Here is a 9,416-nt window from a genome sequence, read left to right as displayed (position 1 = left end):
ACTCTGAATGAAGTCTGAACGTAGATTATCTCTTTCCTCGCAGGCTGGAGGCTCAGAACGTGGTCGTATCTGTTGCTGCCTCGAAGCTGGAGACTCAGGACTTGGTATCTGTTATTGCCTCTTCCCTCACGGGCCAGAGGTTCAGAATGTTGGTGATCTGTTGCAGTCCTTTCCTTGACAGGACTCAGACTCAGAACGGAGGTTGATCTGCTATTGTCCCACCCTTGCAGGCAGGAGACTCAGAATGGCGGATCAGCATATTTTAAACAGATTCTTAAATTTGTAATCCCACACTTGTTTCTGTTGCTGTCTTCCTGGTAACAGGACTGACGGGCCAGAGGTTCAGAACAGTGTATCTGTTAACGTCTTTTACATTGCAGTACTCAGACTCAGAACTGAGGTTGATCTGCTATTGTCTCACCCATGCAGGGCTCAGACTCAGAACCGGTTGTTTCTGTTAGTGTCGCTCCCTTTCGGGACTCAGAACAAGGAGTGTATTTTGGGAAGGTACCTTTATCTCTTTCCGATGAGGAGGATATTGCAATCTGGTGCTTCTCCATTTCCAGGCTGTGATTGGCTGTTTCCATCAGAGTGGGGGGACACGGTGTGGCCCACCCTTCTTTCCTCCTGTGGAACTTATTTGCATAGTCCAAACACACATTTAGAAAAGTGTCACTAAAGCTTTACCAATGCATTATTTACTTACCAACCCACAACCAGAATACCTTTTGGCAATGTTACGAACACATTAAGTCCAAACATGATGGAAAAAGAATTAACTTTCATGCATGCATTAATTTGTCCATTAACAGCTGAGTTTGTGTAAGATGTTGCACTACACGTCGCTGTCACTCAGATTACTTATTTCTCTGAATAAGTATAAGATGTGTGTGTTGTAGTTTGCATCAGTTTAAGGTTTGATAACATAGTTATGAATGGATTTGGATGGAACTCTGTGATCTCTCTTTGTTTCACCCACTGCTGCTGCGTCCAGAAGTCTTAAGGAATTTTTATGGCATTCACAGGCCAAAACCTCAGGAATCAGTCTGTTGGTGGGTGAAGGGCAGAAACTGCATTTTGACCAATAGGAAGTCCTGTCCTTCCCGGGCTTTGTACCAAATGTCTTCTTCTTGCCCTCTAAGAGGTGTCTGGCTGTTGTCCTGGCATCTTTATCTGATGGCATTGGACAGTTTGCTTATGTTAGTCCACCAAGATCCAACCAAAATGTAGCAAACCTTTGTCCATTATTGTGGTCAGAGAGGGGCCCCGCCAAAAACGTGCTGACCCAAAACTTTTAAATGATAGTGTACATTTATACATATATTATGCTGTAAACAGTTTGTCCTTTTTCAGCATACCTTTGCATATCAAGCTGGAAGTTTATTTGGAAAGTATTTATGGGTGAAGTTTGACTTTAAAATATGTATGAAATTTGACTAATTATAATATTTTTACTTATTAATATTTTATTCAACAAAAAAATAGCTACAGAAATTTATTCATCTTCCATAGAAAAAACAAAAAAATTTACACTCTTACTGGAATTGCCCCCATCTGGCAGAAATAACTTCTTGTAGGCATGTCTTGTAATTATCAGTGTCAGTAGAATAAATCTTCCCCATTCCTCCATCCCTTAACTGTGAACATTCTCAAGCATACTTTTCTATAATGGCAAATTTGCTGTGGTAACTAAGCTTTTAACAGCACTGTATTATAAATGCATTTAAAATCAACAACTCTTTTCAAAGTTTTAAGTGATATTATGTGTTTACATACTGTCTTCCAATTACTATTTCAATTCCAAACATTATGTTTATAAATGCTGTTGTGTGCACACGTGTTAATTATCTAACCATGCTTTTTAACTGGTCTTCTTCTTTACTTTGTTCCGAGCATTGTTTAGAATTATTCAGATTTGTGAATCTGCCCAATTTGTTCAGTGTTTTCCCTAGTGACTATTCAAAAAGTATTTGTTTCTCTCATTCATCCACATTTGTTCTCCTCGTCCCGCTGCCTGGCTCAGGATGGGGTTGGGGCGGGTCGATGACTCTGTTGCTGTTGGGTCTTGTTGCCTGCTGAGATATCAATAGATTGTCGACCATGGGAGAGTGTTGTTGAACAGCGCTAGCAAACTGTCTCGGCTTTTAAAACAAAAGTCCTTCTTGCTGACAGACACATTACAAGTGTGTGTGTGTGTGTGTGTGTGTGTTTGTGTGCACTACCTGCTATTATCAAACGGATATTGAACTGAGCCTATTCATGCGATACTCTTTTTATACTTTTCAGTTAATAGCGCTGATAAAGCACATTAGTATCTTGGACCGAAAACAACTTTTTGTCGTCATCAAAGCCAAAGTACACATTGTGTTTCACAAAGGGAATATCTTGATGAAGGAGATTTGTTTTCCAAGCAGAATGTTTTATTTTGAAAATCCTTGACTTAAAAACTTTAGGCTTCATGACCAAATATACGCAGTGTGCATATTAACAAGGTTGATTGTGTGTATGTGAGCAAGAGTGATGTCAAGGCTAATGAGTGAGAGTGTGTTATGAATATATATATATCAGCACTCATGCTTGAGAAATGAATTTAAACTAGCCTTTTAATCAATGTCATGAAAAAGAGAGCAGGAAACGGATGTGGTGGAACCGATGATGGACGAACACAGATACGCACACCTGCACGCAGTCAAATGTTTTAATTGATGCCATTCATGGTTCAAAAATCATAAATACAGTTTTTATTTTCTTCTCTTTTTTTGTCTGTTTGTTTTACATTCACATGTAAACATAATGTATAATTAGTTTATTGCAGACACAGCATTTTACGATTTTTTTTTCTGTCAATCACATATATGCACATAGACATCAACAAAGCATAATTCTAAAATTATTCTGAATTTCTGGAAACATTTGCATCTCTGTTTGCAAATATATCACACATGGCCAAGCGAGCCCAAGGCTACAATTACACCCCATTTGGATGTGATGTTGGCAGTGTAAATGCTTCGAATTGCCTGAAATAAATGAGTTAAAGGTTAAAATGGACCGTTTTCTCTCACTAAGGGAGGATGTAATGTATTATTGTATGTAATGTATTATAATTCTTTATAAAAATATCACTACAGAAATAGAGTTATAGAGAGAAACCTATAGGCTAGTGTAAAGGAATTGTGCTGAGTTGAGTCGCTGTCCGAGGTGCTGAAACAGCACTTTGTGAATGATGGTCTTCTGGCTCTGTCCAAATGCTGATCAAACTAACATTACACTCCACCAAACGGCTGTTTGACCTTTAGTCTGTGTAGTTTTAAAGTTTCAATAGTTGTATCTAGGGCTGTCACAATATCAGATGTTCACTACATGATTACTGTGGCTAAAATGTTACTTATTGTCGCCAAGTTCATCTTTAACTTCACTTATTATTATTTTATTTTTTTTTGGTCAGTGAATCACTCAAAATTCAAGTGGACAGAGAGGTTGTAACCATAACTTTACAAAAAGAACTTACTGTTGATCAGCACTTCACACTGATGGGATTTCTAACACCTTGTATTTTTTGGTGAGCAAACATTCTTGGTGCAGGTAGAGTGTCTCTATTTCATCTTCATCATCCTCTCTGATTTGATTTTGCGTGGCATTTGTAGTACTGCCACTTAATATGTTGGATTGTGGTAGTTCAGCTCTCTTCCAGTAGTGTCTGTGCAATCAGTCAAGCGTCCCCAACTAAGCAAGCCAACGGCGAAAGTGGCAAGGAACCAAAACTCCATTGGTGACAGAAATGGAGAAAAAACCTTGGGAGGAACCAGACTCAGTCGGGGGCCAGTTCTCCTCTGGCCAGACGAAACCAGCATGGCGTGGTTTAATTCCAGGCTGCAACACAGGTGCAGAGGACTTGTCTGGTTCCCGTGGTCTTGTGCCGATGGTCGTCGAGGTGACGAAGTCTTCGCAGGGGATCTGTCTCTAGGGCTCATCTAGTTGACGTGGTCTCCGCTGACATTCAGGGCTGTAGAGGTCGTCTCTAGGTGCTGATCCACCATCTGGACTGGATATGGACTGGATCTGGGTGGCTACAGTGACCTCGAAATAAGAATGAAAGAGACTAATATTAGTGTAGATGCCATTCTTCTTATGATGTAATGATTTCATCGGATGTTATGAGAAGTGTTCCTGGTTCCGGTTGACCTAATTAATGAAGCCTAACAATACTTTAACAGATTTGAATTATAGAAATGTGATAGTGTATTATGTGTATGCCAGGTTAAAGAGATTGGTCTTTAATGACGTAGTTCTGCACAGGCCGCTCCCACGATAGTTGATTGACAAGTCCGTTTTACCTTAAGACCCACCCTGAGTGAGCTGACAGCTGTCCGCCATTGTGTCGACTCCGGTGCAGGGGAAGACAAGAATGTCTCCGATTAAGCGATTGAGGTGTTTTGTTGCTGGATGTAATAATGAACATAGCAGTCGTCATTTACTCCTGACATCTGAGTCGCTGAAGACGCAGAGGATTATCGTTACTTTTGTTTTTGAAAGGAATGCGCTGATCCCCGATCTGCCTAAATGCGTTTAAGTTCGCGTGAATCAATCATGATCCAGCTTCATCTACAGAAGAAGTGAGTATAAGGGGTTTTTATGAATCTTTGCAAATCGCCTTTCCTAATATGTGCTAGTTAGCAAGTTGTGCGGCTGAAGTTTACAGTCTGCTCGTCACCCCATGGAAGAGAGGGGCGGGGTCAGCAGAGCTCATTAGCATTTAAAGCAACATGGACTAGAACGGAGTGCTGAAAACAGAGCTGATTTTGACAGGGTAAAAAGGGTGTTTTTTACACTACCATTGAGAAATTTTAAGCAAAGTATGTTATAGACTTTTCATTAAGACCCTAAAGAATCATATCAACTTGTGGAAAATGGGCATCCGATGACCCCTTTAATGTACTTTTGTCTAAACGTTCAATAAACTGTTCCAAATAAATAAATAAATTGAGGTTTGTGTGAAGTCTTTTTTTATTCTCAGAAACACGCTTCTATAAAAAGTAGATAACAGATTAAAGCAAATGTTTTACTAAAGATTGCCCCACAATCATGTTTTATCGCTCATTATAGACACACCATTTTAAAATCCTTAGATGTTAGTTGTGTTTTCAGTGCATTTTAGAACCTCTCTGAGATCCACTGAGCTGTTCTAAATTGTACAAAATTGCTTTTTCAGTGGTTGCTGAATGTGCAAAAAAAACTCCCAGTCTGCCATAATGTTGTGTATTATTCGGTTTTGTTGTCAAGAGTGAAGTGAACTTTACATTAGTGAAAGTGGGAATGCATCTCTCTCTCACTCTGGCTATTTCTGTCCTATCCATTCTCCAGTTACACCTGCGAAACCTATATAATACCTGTTATTTATCAGCCAGCCCAAATAAACAGATAAACAAAGGAGAAGAAATAGAAGTAGAAAAAAACTGTGAAATCATTAATAAGGTTGGAAGACAAAGACAGAGACCACCTCTATTTTGTTGTTCTTGTTAAAATTATTGCTTTGCTTACATGAACATATGGTCCTCTTGTGAAAGCATTTCAGCAAGCGGCCTTACATATTTGCTGGATAAAATGATCAATTACATTAGGAGCACAGAGGCAAACAAATCCAACTACGAGTTATTGAGAAACAGTATTGAGAATACGAGAAGGTGGAAATATTAAGTGCCTCTTCTGGGGTGAATACAGGCAGGAAGTGGACAATGTGAGGGGGCACAGTCAGAAAAAAGCAGCTCTGCCGTGATTAGCTGTTACATGTGTGAGTCACAATGTCACGGTCAACCTGAGCTGCATTACAATAATCTAACCTTGAGGTCATAAACGCATGGATTAACATTTCTGCATTTGACATTGAGAGAATAGGTCGTAATTTAGATATATTTTTGAGATGGAAAATCTCAAATTTTCTGGTGAGGAAGGTATTTCAACAGTAGTCTAAACAAAGCCACATGTCCTTTCATTCCCTATGTAGATTAACTCGGTAGCAAAACTCAATGTTTGAACATTTATCAGGGTACAAACACACTTTTAGTTCAGGTACCATTTGCACTGTTTCTGTCATGTGTCCTTTTTTAAAACTTGTTTAAGACTGTTATAGATGAATGAAGGATGAAGCAACATACGAAAAGAATGCTGTCATTGACAGAGGTTTGTTTGATAATGTACATTTGTCAATGACATGATCATTCTCTTGTTTGGATCTATGCATTTTTCATAGATCAGAATTCATACATACAGTGACTTGTAAAATGGCCCTTTTGTGATGAATGTTTTTTCAAATTTCTCTGAAAGAAGACCTTAAGTCGTTTGGGATTTTTTACATTTATTTTTTATTATCATGTAAAATAAGCCTTGACTTGAAAAAGTCTTTAAAAACTTTGGTTTGATAAATCATTGTCATGAGGTGCAAGACAAAAAAAAAAAAAAAAAAAAAAAGTAAATGCTCTTTAAGTGGACCCTTGCAGCCCCTCATGATTGTGTCAATGTGAGACAATTAGTGATGCAACTTCCTGAAAAATAAAAAATAAAAAAATCTAATAAAAAAATAACACTTCATGATATTTGTACAAATACTTTTTACCTTAAAATACATTCAAGCTTTTTATTGATTGATTGATTGAAAATAATGATTGCCTATACTCACCTGTATCCACAGTCTATGGAAAACATGTTATTGTCATACAATACATTTTTTGTATTTTTTTTTTTAATACAAAGGTTACACTAATACAAACTTGGTGCATGCAGTTTAATCCTACAAAGCCCACTGCTTTACATTACAAGCTTGTAATTATACATTTTATCTTACTCTTTGGTAATATAAATATCAGCATCTGCAGCAAATTGCACATTTATGGGCTTCTGAATATACCCCCATATTCTCACTGTACCATCCAATATGATCATACCATTTTTTTAAATGTATTTTTGTCTAAACGTTAAACAGTTCCATTAAAAGAGAGAGAGAGAGAGAGAGAGAGGATGATGCATATGTATCCACACAGCTCTTGCTTGCCATTTAAAAATAGGCAGTTAAGCCTTCTTCCCAAAAACAAGTTGGGTTCAGTGAAGGTGCAAATGTACTTTCTATTCTATCACAGAACATTCTGTAAAGCAGAAAACAATTTGTCTAACACCTTTGAATAAATTGGTTTGAATTTAAAACTGGGTCGGAGACTCTTCACTTGTGCTAAAACTTGAAAAGTTTAAACAGGTGACAGGAAGGCTTTGGTAAATAAATGCATGCTGTGTTTCTCTGACAGTCTCCAAAGACCGTCCCTCAAGTTGTTAGTCGTATAGCGATTTGAAGGAACAAAAACACACGGAAAGTTCCTCCACAGTCTCTTAGGAAGCTGAGCACCATTGATGTTGTTCCATTCTTGACCTCACAGCTTCCATATCCAGCACAGGAGCGCTCACAGGGACCCTGAATTTAAAACTGGGTCGGAGACTCTTCACTTGTGCTAAAACTTGAAAAGTTTAAACAGGTGACAGGAAGGCTTTGGTAAATAAATGCATGCTGTGTTTCTCTGACAGTCTCCAAAGACCGTCCCTCAAGTTGTTAGTCGTATAGCGATTTGAAGGAACAAAAACACACGGAAAGTTCCTCCACAGTCTCTTAGGAAGCTGACACCATTGATGTTGTTCCATTCTTGACCTCACAGCTTCCATATCCAACACAGGAGCGCTCACAGGGACCCAGACAAAACTGAACTATCACAGGGATAAATTAGCAATGTCCCACGCGGCTTGGGACAAAAAGAGTGGCATTTTTACAGAGACCCTTTGTTCTGCAGAAAGTCAAGAGAAGCCGTGTGGATCCACTCTCCTTCATTTCCCCCATCAGAATATAAGTGCATGCTGCGAACAAAGGATGAGGAGGAGGGGAGGGAGATTAGAGACTCTTCACGCTGATTCTCTCTTCTCCCAGCAGGAGCAGCTATCGAATCACAGGCCATGGACAGAACAGTTTTTAATAAGCCATCACACATATTAAGACTGATAAAAAAAGAGCCATATCCTCTAATTTCCCTTCTTTAATTAGACGGAAGCCAGACTCATCAAAGGCAGCCGGGGAGCCTCCTCATGATGGGAACGGTGAAATGGAGGAGGAGAGGAGATTTGGTTCCAGGGCGCTTCAAAATACCTCCTGGGACATATTCTATTCCCCCCGCAAGAGGAGAAAGAGGGAGAGACAGGAGAAGGAGGATAGAAACAGGACAAAGCAATGGATGGACAGCCAGAAAGCTTGGGGCTGGATGTTATAGCATTCAGTTATATCTCCAAGAATTATTCATAAAAATAGTATTTCCTCTGAGGTTATGTAATGCATCAAATAGAGGCCAAGATTCTTATAAAAATGAAATAAATTAGAATTCTGTGTACAAAGCCTATCGATAGTTTATTTGACATTGCTGTATGTTGTAATATAGAATAGTAGCAGATGCACTTTTTTCCCCCCCCCAGGTTTTCATTCTCTCACAAGGCTGAGGAAATAGGACATTGTTGTTTTGTGTTATCTACTGTAGCAAGAGTCTATTAAGTGAGTGTCTCTTGATGTGGAAGCAGGACATCAAGAAACTGAGGCCTTTCTTTGAGTTTAGTAGCTTCTGGCATGTCTTGAAAGAAAACATGGGTTATGACAAGAGTACCTGATAATAATAATAAGAAAGGACATTTTTTTTTATTCGTATTCATTTTGGTTTTTAATCTAGTTTTGAAAAACTTAATTTTAAAGTTTAAATTTAATTACATATTTTCCTTGTACCTTGAATACATGTGAGTGTATGCATCAATTTTTTTATTTAAATTATTGTTTTTAAATATTTTTTTTCGAAGTAAAATGTATATATCATGAGTTATTTCATAAATATTATGTTTTTCAGGAGCCACACCACATGACATTTTACAACCTAAACTAACTTTGTCTTGTCATTAAAAGGTCAAATGATCTGATATTTTAAAATACTTAACACAGTCATGATGAAATATTAATAATCTGTAAAGCAGTTTTTTTTATAATTAAATTTCTGTCAGGACCACTATCATCAAAGATGATTGACAATTAGCATACAGTTTGGATTTGCGGTATGGTTCTGTTCTGGGCAAGAACTCCCTGCGCATCCATGCAGCTTAGCATGGATGAGAGCAGGGAGAGCAGCGATAACCCCCCCAGGGTAAACAGAACAGAACCAACATAAATGTATTGCAGATATCGTTAAAGTTCAATAATGTTATGTACACATTTTTGAATTATTCTGATTCAAAGGAGAATCAGAAGGCTGAATTCTGACTGACAGAGGAGGAGTTGGGGATGGAGGAGGGTAATTAGCTATTGAGCAATGCGAAAACTGCTGATACTACTGCGGGACCTTATATATGAATAC

This window comes from Sinocyclocheilus rhinocerous, unplaced genomic scaffold, assembly GCF_001515625.1.
Source record: "Sinocyclocheilus rhinocerous isolate Xijiao unplaced genomic scaffold, SAMN03320098_v1.1 scaffold425, whole genome shotgun sequence".
Taxonomy (NCBI): Eukaryota; Metazoa; Chordata; class Actinopteri; order Cypriniformes; family Cyprinidae; genus Sinocyclocheilus; species Sinocyclocheilus rhinocerous.
The sequence above is the reverse complement of the archived record's forward strand: the minus strand, read 5'-3'. Positions refer to the sequence as shown.